At 52.1% G+C, this 19934-nt stretch overlaps 1 protein-coding gene across 1 annotated transcript in view; it reads right to left on the bottom strand.

The window, feature by feature from the left end:
* Nucleotides 1-19934, bottom strand: part of bcl9l (bcl9 like) — a 115557-nt gene that overhangs the window by 59673 nt on the left and 35950 nt on the right.

Here is a 19934-nt window from a genome sequence, read left to right as displayed (position 1 = left end):
GCGGCGCTCCCTCAGTACTGCCCCTCCGACGGTGAGGCACTCCCTCAGTACTGCCCCTCCGACAGTGCGGCACTCCCTCAGTACTGCCCCTCCGACAGTGCGGCACTCCCTCAGTACTGCCCCTCCGACAGTGGGGAGGAGGGCGGGGGGGGGGGGTGCCAGCACTCAATGCCACAGGTAGAACTTGCTGCCGGTTTGCACAGGATGACGGGGTGTGCTGTCTGATACTCGGGGTGCAGAGTGAGCCCGGGGTCCGGGTCCGACATGAAGCCGAGTACGATGGACCCCCCCCGATGAGCACCTCACCGACCCCGGGGTCTGACACAGGGGCTGGTCAGGGTTGAGGACGGACTGCGACTCAGCCTGTCCCCCTTCGGTGCACAAACAGCCCCTCCCACCGCAAGGGGCTCCAAACCCCTCTGCCTCAAACAATCGTTCCAACACAAACGAGGGAAGAGGTCTGACTGGTGCTGAGCCGGGAGTGTGGGGCCAGTGTATGTCAATGCTCTCGACTCGTGCACCAGAGCTGATGAGAGCTCAGATCGTGGCCAGGTTTGGTGCACCCATAACACCGAGAACCCTCTCGGTCCCTCAGTGCTGCCGGGGAGGGGGATCGGCCCCGAGTGGCCCACCCACCGATCTTTGCCTGGGCTCCATGCCGGGCACGGCAATGGACCGAGGCTTCCTGTGTTCCTCACGGTGTGTACCACACAGTGCCGAAAATCCCAACACAAGGTGCGGACAGGGGCAGTAAATGCCCCTTTCTGACTGGCAAATAACCGTTTCCACCTCCACAACATCGCCCGTCTCCACCCCTGTCTCAAGCTCATCCACTGCTGAAGCCCTCATCCGTGCCTTTGTTATCTCCAGACTTGACCATTGCAACACACTCCTGGCTGGCCTCCCACATTCTACCCGACGTAAACTAGAGCTGATCCAAAACCTCGGCTGCCCCGTGTCCTAACTCGCACCGAGTCCCACTCACCCACCACCCCCTGTGCTCGCTGCCCCGTGTCCTAACTCGCACCAAGTCCCGCTCACCCACCACCCCCTGTGCTCACTGCCCCGTGTCCCAACTCGCACCGAGTCCCACTCACCCACCACCCCCTGTGCTCGCTGCCCCGTGTGCCCTAACTCGCACCGAGTCCCACTCACCCACCACCCCCTGTGCTCGCTGCCCCGTGTCCTAACTCACACCGAGTCCCACTCACCCACCACCCCCTGTGCTCACTGACCCCGTGTCCTAACTCACACCGAGTCCCACTCACCCATCACCCCCTGTGCTCACTGCCCCGTGTCCTAACTCACACCCAGTCCTGCTCACCCATCACCCCCTGTGCTCGCTGACCCCGTGTCCTAACTCACACCGAGTCCCACTCACCCACCACCCCCTGTGCTCGCTGCCCCGTGTCCTAACTCACACCGAGTCCCACTCACCCATCACCCCCTGTGCTCACTGCCCCGTGTCCTAACTCACACCGAGTCCCACTCACCCACCACCCCCTGTGCTCGCTGCCCCGTGTGCTAACTCGCACCGAGTCCCACTCACCCACCACCCCCTTGTGCTCACTGCCCCGTGTCCTAACTCGCACCGAGTCCCACTCACCCACCACCCCCTGTGCTCGCTGCCCCGTGTCCTAACTCGCACCGAGTCCCACTCACCCACCACCCCCTGTGCTCGCTGCCCCGTGTCCTAACTCGCACCGAGTCCCACTCACCCACCACCCCCTGTGCTCACTGCCCCGTGTGCTAACTCGCACCCAGTCCCACTCACCCACCACCCCCTGTGCTCACTGCCCCGTGTCCTAACTCGCACCGAGTCCCACTCACCCATCACCCCCTGTGCTCGCTGACCTACATTGGCTCCCGGTTAAGCAACGCCTCGATTTCAAAATTCTCATCCTTGTTTTCAAATCCCTCCATGGCCCTCGCCCCTCCCTATCCCTGTAATCTCCTCCAGCCCCACAACCCCCCGCGATGTCTGCGTTCCTCTAATTCTGCCCCCCTGAGCATCCCTGATTATAATCGCTCCACCATCGGTGGCCGTGCCTTCTGTTGCCTGGGCGCCAAGCTCTGGAATTCCCTCCCTAAACCTCTCCCGCCTCTCTTTCCTCCTTCAAGATTCCCCTTAAAACCTGCCTCTTTGACCAAGTTTGGGCTAATTTCTACTTATGTGGCATGGTGTCAAATTTTTATCACAAAACACTCTTGTGAAGCACCTTGGGACATTTCACTCCGTTAAAGGCGCTATATAAATACAGGTTGTTGTTGTTAACCCTTGCCTGCTCAGGGAGTTCTGTACCGGAAGATGCTGCTCACTCGCTGGACATGGAGAAGGAAATCTGACTCTGGTACATGAAATAATCTGTATTTATAAAGCACCTTTACCGCAGGTGACATCTGACACCAAGCCACATAAGGAGATATTCAGGAGATGACTAAATCTTTGGTCAAAGAGGTCGGTTTTAAGGAGCGTCTTAAAGGAGGAGAGAGGCGGAGAGGTTTAGGGAGGGAGTTCCAGAGCTTGGGGCCCAGGCAGCTGAAGGCTCGGCCGCCGATGGTGGAGCGATTATAATGGGGTGTGCACAAGACTGATCACTGGCACTCGCACACTGCAATGGGGAGCCATACAGTCCGGTGTGCCCCCACTCAGGGCTCGGGGTCCCGGTCACACTCTGCGAAACGCACGTCACTCACATTACTTCTATTTGTGAAATTCCTGGTACCAGTAAGTTCACACTGGCACTGACTCGGATTATGATGCCGTACAGTAAATGTGTTACTGCCCACAGAGCTGTCGCTGGGACAGCAACTGCCCCCTCCCCTCCCCTCCCCTCCCCTCAACTCCCCCTCCCCCTCCCCCTCCCCACAGCCGACAGACAGAGCCAGCTCAGAAAGCTCAGACCAACGGCACCTCGCATCTTTCACACAGCGTAACCTCGGGCCATGGAGCAGTCCGGGAGTGAGAAGGGGGGGGAAGGGGGCGGAAAGAGAACAGGAGAGGGGGAGGCTAGCCCAGAGAGAGAAAGAGAAAGCGAGAGAGGTAGTGAAACAGATGGAACTAAAGAAAGAATGATCGAGTCACACGCAGATAAGACAGTCAGGATTGGAGTTAAACTGACTCTTACTGCGGTACAGAAAAAGACTTGCAATTATATAGCGCCTTTCACGTAGTTTTGGAGTGAACACTGTTGTAATGTGGGAAATGCGGCAACCAATCAGTGCACAGCAAACTCCCACACACAGCAATGTGACAATGACCAAATAATCTGTTTTTGTTATGTTGATTGAGGGAAAACTCCCATGCTCTTCTTCGAAAGTGCCATGAGAGAGCAGATGGGGCCTCAGTTTAACGTCGCACCCAAAACACGGCACCTCCGACAGTGCAGCACTTTCTTAGCACTGCACTGGAGTGTCAGTCTCAATTTATGTGCTCAAGTTACACAGACACTGACTCTCACTGGGGTACAGTCCCACACACACTGACTCTCACTGGGGTACAGTCCCACACACACTGACTCTCACTGGGGTACAGTCCCACACACACTGACTCTCGCTGGGGTACAGTCCCACACACACTGGCTCTCACTGGGGTACAGTCCCACACACACTGACTCTCACTGGGGTACAGTCCCACAAACACTGACTCTCACTGGGGTACGGGTCCCACACACACTGACACTCACTGGGGTACAGTCCCACACACACTGACTCTCACTGGGGTACAGTCCCACACACACTGACACTCACTGGGGTACAGTCCCACACACACTGACTCTCACTGGGCTACGGATCCCACACTCACTGACTCTCACTGGGGTACAGTCCACACTCACTGACTCTCACTGGGGTACAGTCCCACACACACTGACACTCACTGGGGTACAGTCCACACTCACTGACTCTCACTGGGGTACAGTCCCACACACACTGACTCTCACTGGGGTACAGTCCACACTCACTGACTCTCACTGGGGTACAGTCCCACACACACTGACTCTCACTGGGGTACAGTCCCACACACACTGGCTCTCACTGTGGTACAGTCCCACACACACTGACTCTCACTGGGGTACAGTCCCACACACACTGACTCTCACTGGGGTACAGTCCCACACACACTGACTCTCACTGGGGTACATCCCACACACACTGACTCTCACTGGGGTACTGTTCCACACACACTGACTCTCACTGGGGTACATCCCACACACACTGACTCTCACTGGGATACAGTTCCACTCACACTGACTCTCACTGGGGTACAGTCCCACACACACTGGCGTCTGACGGGTGTGCATTTGCCGTTTTGCTGCTCTGGTCAAACCCTTTTGCTTTGTTGCGCCAGAGTTTACATTTTTAAAAAGCAGGAAAATTTCCTGAACAAAAATTGACCGCGTTGAATTATAGAAGAGGCCACAGCGACAGGGTGAGAGGGCACAGGGCCCATCCCCCGCTCCCGGCCTGCTCACTTAGGCTCAGCCTCACCCAACGAATTCACAGGAATTTTTATGTAAATTTTCATTCAGTCACCAGTCATTATTTACAGATGGAGACTCCGCCTCTTCCAAGCACTGAATGAGTTTGCTCCAATCACACGGTCTGTGTGTAATTTCAAACAGCCCCGAGGGGCCCCGAGAGACAGGGAGAGAGAGAGGGTGAGAGAAAGAGAGAGGGGGAGCGGGGAGGGAAGAGAAGAGGGAGGGGAGCGGGGAGGGAAGAGAAGAGGGAGGGGAGCGGGGAGGGAAGAGAAGAGGGAGGGGAGCGGGGAGGGAAGAGAAGAGGGAGGGGAGCGGGGAGGGAAGAGAAGAGGGAGGGGAGCGGGGAGGGAAGAGAAGAGGGAGGGGAGCGGGGAGGGAAGAGAAGTGGGAGGGGAGCGGGGAGGGAAGAGAAGTGGGAGGGGAGCGGGGAGGGAAGAGAAGAGGGAGGGGAGCGGGGAGGGAAGAGAAGAGGGAGGGGAGCGGGGAGGGAAGAGAAGAGGGAGGGGAGCGGGGAGGGAAGAGAAGAGGGAGGGGAGCGGGGAGGGAAGAGAAGAGGGAGGGGAGCGGGGAGGGAAGAGGGAGGTGAGGGAAGAGGGAGGGGAGCGGGGAGGGAAGAGGGAGGGGAGCAGGGAGGGAAGAGGGAGGGGAGCAGGGAGGGAAGAGGCAGGGGAGCGGGGAGGGAAGAGGGAGGGGAGCAGGGAGGGAAGAGGGAGGGGAGCGGGGAGGGAAGAGGGAGGGGAGCGGGGAGGGAAGAGGGAGGTGAGGGAAGAGGGAGGGGAGCGGGGAGGGAAGAGGGAGGGGAGCGGGGAGGGAAGAGGGAGGGGAGCGGGGAGGGAAGAGGGAGGGGAGCGGGGAGGGAAGAGGGAGGGGAGCGGGGAGGGAAGAGGGAGGGGAGCGGGGAGGGAAGAGGGAGGGGAGCGGGGAGGGAAGAGGGAGGGGAGCGGGGAGGGAAGAGGGAGGGGAGCGGGGAGGGAAGAGGGAGGGGAGCGGGGAGGGAAGAGGGAGGGGAGCGGGGAGGAAAGAGGGAGGGGAGCGGGGAGGGAAGAGGGAGGGGAGCGGGGAGGGAAGAGGGAGGGGAGCGGGGGGGAGAAGGGATGAGAGAGAGGGGGAAAGCGAGAGAGAGAGAGCGAGAGAGAGAGAGAGAGAGAGAGAGAGAGCGGAGGGGGGGGGGGGGAAAGAGAGAGAGAGAGAGCCAAGACAAGGGAAAAGGCACGAGAGTGGAACTGCTGATGTAAAAGTTGAAACCTGGCATTGACTGAAAATAGAACAAGTTCAACAACCAGAGGTCAAGAGGCCCGAGGCAGCGCTGGCTCTGCTCGGCCCGTTCAAAACCTCAGTGTTCGGCCCAGGAATGTTGGTGTCCCTCTCCAGCTCAGATTCCTGGGCGAGCGTTCATTTCCTTGTTCTACATGAGTGCAGGGTGACGCGGAGCTGCAGTGAGCTGCTTATTGTGACCACTGGCAGCGCTGAGTGTCACACTGCCCCACCCCAGAGACACTCTCGGAGAGATTGAGACAGAACGGAAAAGCTCCCCCACAACAGTCTGTCAGTAGGCTATTCTACCACAGGGGCATCACAGTCAGGTCTAAACCAACACACACACTCATCCCTCCCCCAACACACTCACCCCCCCTCCCCCAACACACCCCTCCCTCCCCAACCCCTCCCACGCCAACCCCCCACTCTCCTCCCACCCCCCCGCCATCACCATATTCTTCTATTCCTTTCTCCCCCATGTGTTTATCCAGCTTCCCCTTAAATGCATCGATACTATTCGCCTCAACCCCTCCCTGTGGCAGCGAGCTCCATGGTCTCAGCACTCCCTGGGGCTGTGACTCAGATTGTGCCATCTGCCCCCCGCCTGGCTCCACCAATCAGCACTCAGTGTTCCAGCTCTGCTCAGGTTGATGCCCCTCACAGTCCACTAGCATCGTGTGGCGGACCCCAAGGGGCGTGGGTGCTGGCTGACCCACTCTGCCACAGACACACTGAAGTATGTCGACATTCTGTGCTCGGGTTGGGTCTGTGGGTCAGGTTCCCACATTTACCCTGACTGACACCGGCCCCTTGCCCCATGGCTCAAACTGGGATTCGACACGTCTGCCATTGTCAAATGGAGGCAGCATGAGCACTGCGATACATGGTGTGAACAGTGTACCCACCAGTACTGTACCCCAGTGTTATACACTGACAGACCTGTACCCCGGTGTTATACACTGACAGACCTGTATCCACCAGTACTGTACCCCAGTGTCAGAGCTGTACCCACAGTACTGTATCCCAGTGTTATACAGTGACAGACCTGTATCCACCAGTACTGTACCCCAGTGTCAGTGACAGACCTGTACCCACCAGTACTGTACCCCAGTTTTATGCACTGACAGACCTGTACCCACCTGTACTGTACCCGTGTTATACACTGACAGACCTGTACCCACAGTACTGTACCCGTGATATACAGTGACTGACCTGTACCCACCAGTACTGTACCCCAGTGTTATACACTGACAGACCTGTAGCCACCAGTACTGTACCCCAGTGTCAGTGACAGAGCTGTACCCACAGTACTGTACCCCAGTGTTACACAGTGACAGACCTGTACCCACCAGTACTGTACCTGTGTTATACACTGACAGACCTGAACCCACCAGTACTGTACCTCAGTGTTACACAGTGACAGACCTGTACCCACCAGTACTGTACCCCAGTGTTATACACTGACAGACCTGTACCCACCAGTACTGTAACCCAGTGGTATACTGTGACAGACCTGTACCCACCAGTACTGTACCCCAGTGTCAGTGACAGAGCTGTACCCACAGTACTGTACCCCAGTGTTACACAGTGACAGACCTGTACCCACCAGTACTGTACCTGTGTTATACACTGACAGACCTGTACCCACCAGTACTGTACCTCAGTGTTATAGTGACAGACCTGTACCCACCAGTACTGTACCCCAGTGATATACAGTGACAGACCTGTCCCCACCAGTACTGTACCCGTGATATACAGTGACAGACCTGTACCCACCAGTACTGTACCCCAGTTTTATGCACTGACAGACTTGTACCCACCTGTACTGTACCCGTGTTATACACTGACAGACCTGTACCCACAGTACTGTACCCGTGATATACAGTGACTGACCTGTACCCACCAGTACTGTACCCCAGTGTTATACACTGACAGACCTGTAGCCACCAGTACTGTACCCCAGTGTCAGTGACAGAGCTGTACCCACCTGTACTGTACCCGTGTTATACACTGACAGACCTGTACCCACAGTACTGTACCCGTGATATACAGTGACTGACCTGTACCCACCAGTACTGTACCCCAGTGTTATACAGTGACAGACCTGTACCCACCAGTACTGTACCCGTGTTATACAGTGACAGACCTGTACCCACCAGTACTGTACCCCAGTGATATACAGTGACAGACCTGTACCCACCAGTACTGTACCCCAGTGTTATACACTGACAGACCTGTACCCACCAGTACTGTAACCCAGTGTTATACTGTGACAGACCTGTACCCACCAGTACTGTACCCCAGTGTCAGTGACAGAGCTGTACCCACAGTACTGTACCCCAGTGTTACACAGTGACAGACCTGTACCCACCAGTACTGTACCTGTGTTATACACTGACAGACCTGTACCCACCAGTACTGTACCTCAGTGTTATAGTGACAGACCTGTACCCACCAGTACTGTACCCCAGTGATATACAGTGACAGACCTGTCCCCACCAGTACTGTACCCGTGATATACAGTGACAGACCTGTACCCACAGTAATGTACCCCAGTGTTATACAGTGACAGACCTGTACCCACCAGTACTGTACCCCAGTGTTATACACTGGCAGACCTGTACCCACCAGTACTGTACCCCAGTGTCAGTGACAGAGCTGTACCCACAGTACTGTGCCCCAGTGTTATACAGTGACAGACCTGTAACCACCAGTATTGTACCCCAATGTTATACAGTGACAGACCTGTACCCACCAGTACTGTACCTCAGTGTTATAGACTGACAGACCTGTACCCACCAGTACTGTACCCCAGTGATATACAGTGACAGACCTGTCCCCACCAGTACTGTACCCGTGATATACAGTGACAGACCTGTACCCACAGTAATGTACCCCAGTGTTATACAGTGACAGACCTGTACCCACCAGTACTGTACCCCAGTGTTATACACTGGCAGACCTGTACCCACCAGTACTGTACCCCAGTGTCAGTGACAGAGCTGTACCCACAGTACTGTGCCCCAGTGTTATACAGTGACAGACCTGTAACCACCAGTATTGTACCCCAATGTTATACAGTGACAGACCTGTACCCACCAGTACTGTACCCGAGTGTTATACAGTGACAGACCTGTACCCACCTGTACTGTACCCGTGTTACACAGTTACAGACCTGTACCCACCAGTACTGTACCCGTGATAATCAGTGACATACCTGTACCCACCAGTACTGTACCCCAGTGTCAGTGACAGAGCTGTACCCACAGTACTGTACCCCAGTGTTATACAGTGACAGACCTGTACCCACCAGTACTGTACCTGTATTATACTGTGACAGGCCTGTACCCACAGTACTGTACCCCAGTGTCAGTGACAGAGCTGTACCCACCTGTACTGTACCCGTGTTATACAATGACAGACCTGTACCCACCAGTACTGTACCTGTGTTATACAGTGACAGACCTGTACCCACCAGTACTGTACCTGTGATATACAGTGACAGACCTGTACCCACCAGTACTGTACGCCAGTCTTATACAGTGACAGACCTGTACCCACCAGTACTGTACCCCAGTATTATACAGTGACAGACCTGTACCCACCAGTACTGTACCTCAGTGTTATACAATGACAAACCTGTACCCACCTGTACTGTACCCGTGTTATACAATGACAGACCTGTACCCACCAGTACTGTACCTGTGTTATACAGTGACAGACCTGTACCCACCAGTACTGTACCTGTGATATACAGTGACAGACCTGTACCCACCAGTACTGTACGCCAGTCTTATACAGTGACAGACCTGTACCCACCAGTACTGTACCTCAGTGTTATACAATGACAAACCTGTACCCACCAGTACTGTACCCCAGTGTTATACACTGACAGACCTGTACCCACCAGTACTGTACCCCAGTATTATACAGTGACAGACCTGTACCCACCAGTACTGTACCTCAGTGTTATACAATGACAAACCTGTACCCACCAGTACTGTACCCCAGTGTTATACAGTGACAGACCTGTACCCACCAGTACTGTACCCGTGTTATACACTGACAGACCTGTACCCACCAGTACTGTACCCGTGTTATACACTGACAGACCTGTACCCACCAGTACTGTACCCCTGTGTTATACACTGACAGACTTGCACCCACAATACTCAAAGTACACTTCAGATGCAGACTATGTTTGGCACCATCGTATCTGATATGATGCTGTCGGTGCTATTCACTAATAAACTGGAGAGACAGTTTGGAAGTTTCACACAGTCAGTGTTACATATTACTGAGCTGGCAGTCTCAGTCTGTTGAAGCCATGCACCAGCCTACAGTAATGTCACACAGTATGTGCGGTTCAGTAACCCACCAGCAGGAGGTGCCCTAGAGCAGGCTGGAGTGAGCCATCATTCCCGTGGGAAATGTCTGGGTCACTGTTCAGCCCCTTCTCTCCCCTCCCACAGCCCAGGGCAGATCAGGGACTCACCACCTCGGACCACCTCGGACCCCCCCCCCCACCCCACCCCACCCCACCCCCCCCGTGCCAGGCAGCTTGCTGGGATAGCAACGAGCTTTATAGAATCATAGAATAGTACAGCACAGAAGGAGGCCATTCAGCCCATCGAGTCTGCACTGTTTCTTTTGAAGAGCAAACCAGTTTTGTCCCACTCTCCCCTGCTCTTTCCCCACATCCCTGCAATTTTTCCTGCTTCCTATTTATCCAATTCCCTTCTGAAAGTTACTGTTGAATCTGCTCCCAGCGCCCTTTCAGGCAGTGTGTTCCCGATCCTATCCAGTCGTTGCGTGAAACAGTTTTTGCTCATGTCACCTCTGGCTCTTTTGTCAATCACCTTAAATCTGTGCCCTTGAACCTGCAGCCACTGGAAACCATTTCTCATTTACTCCATCAAAACTCCTCATGATTTTAAACACCTCGATCAAATCTCCTCTTAACCTTCTCTCCTCCAAGGAGAACAACCCCAGCTTCTCCAGTCTCTCCACGTAACTAAAGTCCCTCATCCCCGGGACCATTCTAATAAATCTGGCCTGCACCCGCTGCAAGGCCGTGACATCGGTCCTACAGTGCGGTGCCCAGAATTGGACACAATACTCCAGCTGGGGCCGAACCAGTGTTTTATATTCTGCACAGGATGGCACGACAGTGCCCTGGAGCTCCCGTGCAGCCGGCTCACCGGCCGTTAAACGGGGAAAACTGCGCACGCACAGCGCGCCCGAAAAACGTTAAAGAGTAAATTGCCCAACACCCAGCCTTTGAGGCCACGGAACCGATCGTGGAACACAGCAAGTGCTCTTTAAGCTGCTTCCTCCCCATTCTGGGTCCAGTTTCTGAGTTAAATCAATCCAATCCTTTCTTAAGTGGGTAAAGCCTGAGAAACAACACAGTAAATTGGCCAAGGCCTTATCTGCAAACATCTATAAAACAGAGCCCAACACACAACACACCCAGAGACACAGAATCGTGAAATCCTGCTGCTCGATAACTGACTCGCAAACCTGCACAGCAAGTTTCTCTCTCTCCCGCCCTCCCTGCTTCTCTCCCTCACTTGCCCCGCCCCCTTGTTTCTCTGCCTCCCCCCCCACCCGCCCCGGTTCTCTCTCCCTCTGTTTCCCCCTCCCCGTTTCCCCCTCCCTCCCTGTTTCACTCTCGCTCTGTTTCTCTCTCCCTCGCTCTCGCTCTCGCTCGCTCGGTTTCTCTTTCCCCCTCTCCCTCCCTCCCTCCCTCCCTCCAACAGATACTGTCAACTGCACCCGAGGCCGTTACTCCCAACAAAGGAATTCTCTTACTTGTGTGAGTGCAATGGGCCAGACAGTGAGCTCGGGATTCCAGTGAGACACCCCTTGCACTCAGACACATTGTTGCTGTGTTCCTGAGCAGACTTGCAGCAGTTTGTGTGCAGGGCAGTCGTGAGTCACCTGGGCCAGCGTGACACAGCAGGGCGGGACAGCCTTCAGCCTGGGTTACCTGGATACGCACAAGCACTGCACTCGTTTTCTCTCCTTCCCACTCCCACTCCTCTCAGGCAGTCCACCAGAGTCGAGGCTGACTTGCTTCCACACTATGAGTTCTCAGGTGACTGATGAGTCCAATGTGGGACCTACAGTCTCTGTCACAGGGGGGCAGACGGTGGTTGGGGGGATGGGTGGGTGGGGGGCTTGGGTTGCCGTGCCCTCCTTCCGCTGTTTGTACTTGGTTTCCGCGTGCTCCTGACGAAGAGCCTCGAGGTGCTCAGCGCCCTCCTGGATGCTCCTCCCTCCACTTTGGGCGGTCTTGGGCCAGGGACTCCCTTACATTGTTTCAGGGAGGCTTTGAGGGTGTCCTTGAAGCATTTTCTCTGCCTTCCTGGGGCTCACTTGCCGTGACGGAGCTCGGGAGTCTTGTATCGGGCATGCAGACACAATGTGGCCCGTCCATTGGTGCTGGTTGAGCGTGGTCAATGCCTCGATGCTGGGGATGTTGGCCTGAGAGAGAACGCTGACGTTGGTGCTGGTGCGTCGATCCTGCCAATGGATTTGCAGGATTGTTCTCCCTCCTAGTCCCGTTTTCAGTCTCCGTTTCATTCCCATTCTCCCTTAAAGTCCGTTCCACCATTTCTCTCGGTGTCGCACTATTTCTCATTCACTTTCCCTCTCTCTGTTGCTCTCCTCCTCCCCCCCCCGCCCCCTCGGTGTTCCTCCCTCCAACCGGAGATTAAACCGATCCCGAGGGACGGTTACTAGAATCAATCCATCCAGATGAGCGAGACTCCTCGCACTTCACCGAGAGATTAAGACCCAACAGGAACGGGAATAGCATCAGTGCTGAGAACGGGACCTGCTCAGCTCACCTCTGCAGCACTCAGCAGCAATTGCCTGAGTTTCTCTCCCCTCTGCTTCCCGACCCGGACTTCTGTTTCACCTGGTGCCATCTGCCCCAGTTTCCAGTCTTCGTGCGTGACCCTCTGGGATAATGTACCGCTGCCCCGTGTCCTAACTCGCACCGAGTCCCGCTCACCCATCACCCCCTGTGCTCGCTGACCGTGTCCTAACTCACACCCAGTCCCACTCACCCATCACCCCCTGTGCTCACTACCCCGTGTCCTAACTCGCACCCAGTCCCACTCACCCATCACCCCCTGTGCTCACTACCCCGTGTCTTAACTCGCGCCCAGTCCCACTCACCCATCACCCCCTGTGCTCACTACCCCGTGTCCTAACTCGCACCCAGTCCCACTCACCCATCACCCCCTGTGCTCACTACCCCGTGTCTTAACTCGCACCCAGTCCTGCTCACCCATCAGCCCCTGTGCTCGCTGCCCCATATCTTAACTCACACCCAGTCCTGCTCACTAACCTACATTGCCTCCCGGTCTGGCAACATCTCGATTATAAAATTTTCATTCTTGTTTTCAAATCCCTCTGTGGCTTCGCCCCTCCCTATCTCTGGAATCTCCTCCAGCCCCACACCCTCTGAGATCTCTGCGCTCCTCCAATTCTAGGTCTCTTGAGCATCCTCGATTTTCATCACTCCACCATCGGTGGCCGTGCCTTCAGCTGCCTGGGCCCCAAGCTCTGGAACTCCCTCCCTAAACCTGTCCGCCTCTCTCCTTCTTTAAGATGCTCCTTAAAACCGACCTCTCTGACCAAGCCTTTGGTCACCTGCCTCAATATCTCCTTATGCGGCTCAGAGTCAAATTTAGTTTGATCGCGCTCCTGTGAAGCGCCTTGCGAAGTTTTAGTACGTTAAAGGCGCTGTATAAATGCAAGTTGTTGTTGTTGTCGTCAGGGGTCACCAGAGTCCAGATTGATTCTGTTCTTGCCCGACATCCACACACAAGAACTTTCCCCCAGGGGTTACTGGATGGTGATCAGGAGTAGGGACTGTGGGCGATTTCTGCCTCCCTCGCCCAGTAAGGACTGTTACTCCAAGAGTCTGATATCTACATGACACAAACACCATCAATTCGAACCTTTAAATCATTAAACAGCATTGAGATTTGCCTTTTGAAACAATCCCTCTCCTGTTCCCTACTGCAATGGCCTGCCTCTAACTTTAAGATCTCGTCCCGGATTCCCTCACCAGAGGAAACAGTTTCTCTCTATCCACCCAATTATCATTTTAAACACCTTGATTAGATCACCCCATAATCTTTAGCAACTCACGGGAATACAAGCCAAGTTTATGCAACCTGTCCTCATAGTTTAACCATTGCAGCCCCAGCATCATTCTCTGGACCGCACCCCTCCAAGGCCAATATTTCCTCCCGAGGTGCAGTGCCCAAAACTGTACGCAGTACTCCAGGTGTGGCCTCACCAATACCTGTACAGTTGTAGCAGGACTTCTCTGCTTTTATACTCTATCCCCCTGACAATAAAGGCCAACATTCCATTTGCCTTCCTGATCACTTGCTGTACCTGCATACTAACTGTTTGTGTTTCATGCACAAGGACCCCCAGGTCTCTCTGTACTGCAGCATTTTGTAATCTCTCTCCACTTAAATAATAAATTGCTTTTTATTTTTCCTGCCAAAGTGGATAACCTCACACTTTCCCACATTATACTCCATCTGTCAAATTTTTGCCCACTCACTTAGCCTGTCTATATCCCTTTGCAGATTGTTTGTGTCCTTCTCACAATTTGCTTTCCCATCCATCTTTGTATCAGCAGCAAACTTGGCTACATTACACTCAGTCCCTTCTTCCAAGTCATTAATATAGATTGTAAATAGTTGGGGTCCCAGCACCGATCCCTGTGGCACCCCACTAGTTACTGTTTGCCAACCAGAAAATGACCCATTTATCCCGACTCTCTGTTTTCTGTTAGTTAGCCAATCCTCTATCCATGCTAATATATTCCCCCCAACCCTGTGAGCTTTTATCTTGTGCAGTAACCTTTATGTGGCACCTTATCGAATGCCTTCTGGAAATCCAAATACACCACATCCACTGGTTCCCCCTTATCCACCCTGCTCGTTACATCCTCAAAGAACTCCAGCAAATTTATTAAACATGATTTCCCTTTCATAAAACCATGCTGACTCCAAATGTCCTGCTACTGCTTCCTTAATAATGGACTCCAGCATTTTCCTAACCACAGATGTTAGGCTGACTGGTCTATAGTTTCCTGCTTTCTGTCTGCCTCCTTTTTTAAAATAGGGACATTACATTTGCGGTTTTCCAATTCGCTGGGACCTCTCCAGATTCCAGGGAATTTTGGTAGATTACAACTAATGAATCCACTATCTCTGCAGCCACTTCTTTTAAGACCCTAGGATGCAGGACATCAGGGCCAGGGGACTTGTTCACCTTTAGTCCCAATATTTTACTGAGTACTTTTTCTTTAGTGATAGTGATTGTTTTAAGTTCTCCCCTCTTTATAGCCTCTTGACCATTATTGGGATGTTTTTAGTGTCTTCTATTGTGAAGACCGATACAAAATATTTGTTCAAAGTCTCTACCATTTCTTTGTTTCCCATTATTAATTCCCCAGTCTCATCCTCTAAGGGACCAATGTTTACTTTAGCTACTCTCTTCCTTTTATATACCTGTAGAAGCTCTTACTATCTGTTTTTATATTTCTTGCTAGTTTACTTTCACAGTCCATCTTCTCTCTATTATTTTTTTAGTTGTCCTTTGGTGGTTTTTAAAACTGTCCCAATCCTCTGGCCTCCCACTAATCTTGGCAACATTGTATGCCATTGTTTTCAATTTGATACCATCCTTTACTTCCTTAATTAACCATGGATGCTTCTCCCATCGCTTAAAGTTTTCCTTCTCACTGGAATCTATTTTTGTCGAGAGTTATGAAATATCTCCTTAAATGTCCATCACTGCTCATCAACCGTCTTATACTTTAATCTATTTTCTCGGTCCACTTTAGCCAACTCTGCCCTCGTACCTTCGTAATCGCCTTTATTTAAGGTCAGGACACTGGTTTGAGACCCAACTTTCTCACCCTCCAACTGAATTTGAAATTCAACCATGCTATGATCCCTCTACACTGTCCCATCGAACACTCCCAGGGCAGGTACAGCACGGGGTTAGATACAGAGTAAAGCTCCCTCTACACTGTCCCATCAAACACACCCAGGGCAGGTACAGGGGGTTAGATACGGAGTCAAGCTCCCTCTACACTGTCCCATCAAACACTCCCAGGGCAGGTACAGCACGGGGTTAAATAGAGAGTAAAACTCCCTCTACACTGTCCCATCAAACACTCCCAGGACAGGTACAGCACGGGGTTAGATACAGAGTAAAGCTCCCTCTACACTGTCCCATCAAACACTCCCAGGGCAGGTACAACACGGGGTTAGATACAGAGTAAAGCTCCCTCTACACTGTCCCATCACACACTCCCAGGGCAGGTACAGGGGGTTAGATACAGAGTAAAGCTCCCTCTACACTGTCCCATCAAACACTCCCAGGGCAGGTACAGGGGGTTAGATACAGAGTAAAGCTCCCTCTACACTGTCCCATCAAACACTCCCAGGCCAGGTACAGCACGGGGTTAGATACACAGTAAAGCTCCCTCTACACTGTCCCATCACACACTCCCAGGGCAGGTACAGGGGGTTAGATACAGAGTAAAGCTCCCTCTACACTGTCCCATCAAACACTCCCAGGGCAGGTACAGCACGGGGTTAGATACAGAGTAAAGCTCCCTCTACACTGTCCCATCAAACACTCCCAGGCCAGGTACAGCACGGGTTAGATACAGAGTAAAGTTCCCTCTACACTGTCCCATCAAACACTCCCAGGGCAGGTACAGGGGGTTAGATACAGAGTAAAGCTCCCTCTACACTGTCCCATCAAACACTCCCAGGCCAGGTACAGCACGGGGTTAGATACACAGTAAAGCTCCCTCTACACTGTCCCATCACACACTCCCAGGGCAGGTACAGGGGGTTAGATACAGAGTAAAGCTCCCTCTACACTGTCCCATCAAACACTCCCAGGGCAGGTAAAGGGGGTTAGATACAGAGTAAAGCTCCCTCTACACTGTCCCATCAAACACTCCCAGGCCAGGTACAGCACGGGTTAGATACAGAGTAAAGTTCCCTCTACACTGTCCCATCAAACACTCCCAGGGCAGGTACAGCATGGGGTTAGATACAGAGTAAAGCTCCCTCTACACTGTCCCATCAAACACTCCCAGGGCAGGTACAGCATGGGGTTAGATACAGAGTAAAGCTCCCTCTACACTGTCCCATCAAACACTCCCAGGGCAGGTACAGGGGGTTAGATACAGAGTAAAGCTTTCTCTGCACTAGTCATTTCTGACTAATCTAATTGAATGTTTTGAGGCGGTCACTAATGAGGTGGATAAGGGAGTGTCCTATGGATATTGTCTATATTGACTTCCAGAAAGCATTGATAAGGCTCCGCACAGGAGATTACCAGCAAAAATGACACAATTGGAAGCAACGTTGGGACATGGGTTGGATATTTGTTGGGAGGTAGGATACAGAGATTGGTGGGATGTGACTACTGGTGTTCCCCAGGGATCTGTATCATGGCCTCAGCTCTTCACCACATTTAGCAATAACTTGGATGCAGGAATCGAGCGTTACAGATCCAGGTTTGCTAATGGCCCAGGGTGGGCAGGGAGAACAAGTAGTGCAGACAGGAGCAGGAGGTTAGAGGGACACAGATAGAGGAAGTGAATGGGCAGAGGTGTGGCAAATTGAGTTCAATGTGGGGAAGTGTGTCATCCATTTTGGATCCAAGCAACATAAATCTAAATAGTGAGAAATGAGAACCTGTAGAGCATCAAGGATATTTGGTTGTCCCTGTACACAAACGAATCAAAAAAGCTCATGGAATGTTGGCCTTTATCGCGAGGGCTCTAGAATACAACGGGAGGAAGTGATGCGCCAATGTACAGAGCCTCGGTCAGACCCTGCCTGGACACTGCGTCCAGTCCTGGGCCCCGCCCCTCAGGGAGGATATATTGGCCCCGGAGAGGCAGCAGCGCAGATTCAGCAGAATGATACTGGGGCTAAAAAGGTTCAAGTAGGAGGACTGGGGGGAGGTGGGACCTGTAGACGGACGGGTTGCACCTCAACAGGGCCGGGACCAATATCCTGGCGAGGGTTTAAACTCCCTTGGCAGGGGGATGGGAAGCAGAGCTAGAGGTGGAAGGTAGAAGAGTAGTGAGAGAGTTTGAAAGACAGAGCAAACAAAGGTTGGAAAATAGACAAAATAGGCTGTGCTTAATGGTATATACCTAAAGGCAAGGAGTATAATGAATAAGGCCGATGGGCTAAGGGCACCGATAGATAAGTGGAAGTATGATATCTTAGCGATTATTGAAACATGGCTTAAAGAGGGGCAGGAATGGCAGCTTAACATTTCTGGTTACAGGGTTTTCAGACAAGATAGCAGGGGGGGGGGGGGGGGGGGCAATATTGGTTAAAGAAACAATTACAGCTGTGAGAAGGGATGATATGAGAAGGATCATCAAATGAGGCCATATGGGTTGAATTAAAGAACAGAAAAGGGGTGATCACACTGCTGGGAGTGTACTATAGACCCCCAAACAGTCCGAGGGAGATAGAAGATCAAATTTATGGGCAAATTTCTGACACGTGCAAAAACAATGCAAAACACTCAATGTAAAAGGTATAGAGGGCACAGAATTACTAAATTGCATTCAGGAGAACTTTTCTAGCCAGTACTTAGCAAGCCCAACAAGATGGGGCAGTCTGGATTTACTTTTAGGGAATGAAGCTGGGCAGGTGGAAGGAGTACCAGTCAGAGAGAATTGTTGTAGTGATCATAGTTCAGTTAGTTTTAGCATAGTTATGGATAAGGATGAAGATAAAACAGGAGTAAAGGTTCCAAATTGTGGGAAGGCCAATTTTACTCGGTTGAGAAGTGATTTAGCAAAAGTGGACTGGAAACAGCTACTTGAAGTGTCAGAGCAGTGGGAGGCCTTCAAGAGGGAGATACAAGGGGTTCAGGGTAAACATGTTCCCAAAAAGAAAAAGAATAGAACTGCCAAATTTAGAGCCCGCTGGATGACAAGATGCATACAGGGTAAGACAAGGCAAAAAAGGGACGCTTATATCAGACATCGAGAGCCTAGAACGTGTAGGAGTGAAATTAAAAAGGAAATTAAGAAAAAAAGAGAGGCATGAAAAAATACAAGCAAGTAGAATCAAAGAAAACCCAAAGCTGTTTTATAATTACGTAAAGCGCAAGAGGATAACTAAGGAAGGAGTAGGGCCTATTAGGAACCAAATGGTGATCTATGTGTGGAGGCAGGGGATGTGAGTAAGGTGCTAAATGAATACTTTGCGGCTGTCTTCACAAAAGAGGGGACGATGCCGATGTTGATGTTCAGGAGGGAGTGTGTGAAATATTGGACGGGATAAACAGAGTAAGAAAAGATTTATCAAGGGGTTTAGCATCTTTGAAAATAGATAAATTGCCAGGACCAGATGAAATATATCCTAGGCTATTAAAAGAAGCAAGGGAGGAAATTGCAGAGGCTCTGACCATCATTTTCCAATCCTATCTAGCTACAGGAGTGGTGTCAGAGGACTGAAGAACTGCTAGCATTGTACTATTGTTTAAAAAGGGAAGGAAGGGATAAACTGAGTAATTACAGGCCAGTTAGTTTAATCTCAGTGGTGGGCAAATTATTGGAATCAATTTTGAGGGACAGGATAAACATTCATTTGGAAAGACACAAATTAATCAAGGATAATCAGCATGGATGTGTTATGGGAAGGTCGTGTCTGACTAACTTTATTGAATTTTTTGAGGAGGTAACCAGGAGGGTCGATGAGGGCACTGCGTTTGATGTAGTTTACATGGATTTTATTTAGCAAGGCTTTTGACAAGGTCCCACACAGCAGGCTGATCAAAAACTTAAAAGCCCACGGGACCCAAGGGAGAGGGTAAAATTGGCTCAGAGCAGGAAGCAAAGGTTAATGGTTGAGGGGAGTTTTTGCGACTGGAAGGCTGTTCCCAGTGGGGTTCCACAGGGCTCAGTGCACGGCCCCTTGTTTTTTGTAGTATATATTAATTATTTAGACTTAAATGTAGGGGGCATGATAAAGAAGTTTGCAGATGATACATTTATTGGCCGTGTGGTTGACAGTGAGGAGGAAAGCTGTGGACTGCAGGAAGATATCGATGGGCTGGTCAGTTGGGTAGAAAAGTGTTTATTTCATCTAATATTTC

The sequence above is a fragment of the Pristiophorus japonicus genome, chromosome 11 (assembly GCF_044704955.1).
Source record: "Pristiophorus japonicus isolate sPriJap1 chromosome 11, sPriJap1.hap1, whole genome shotgun sequence".
NCBI classification, from domain to species: domain Eukaryota; kingdom Metazoa; phylum Chordata; class Chondrichthyes; family Pristiophoridae; genus Pristiophorus; species Pristiophorus japonicus.
The sequence above is the reverse complement of the archived record's forward strand: the minus strand, read 5'-3'. Positions and strand labels throughout refer to the sequence as shown.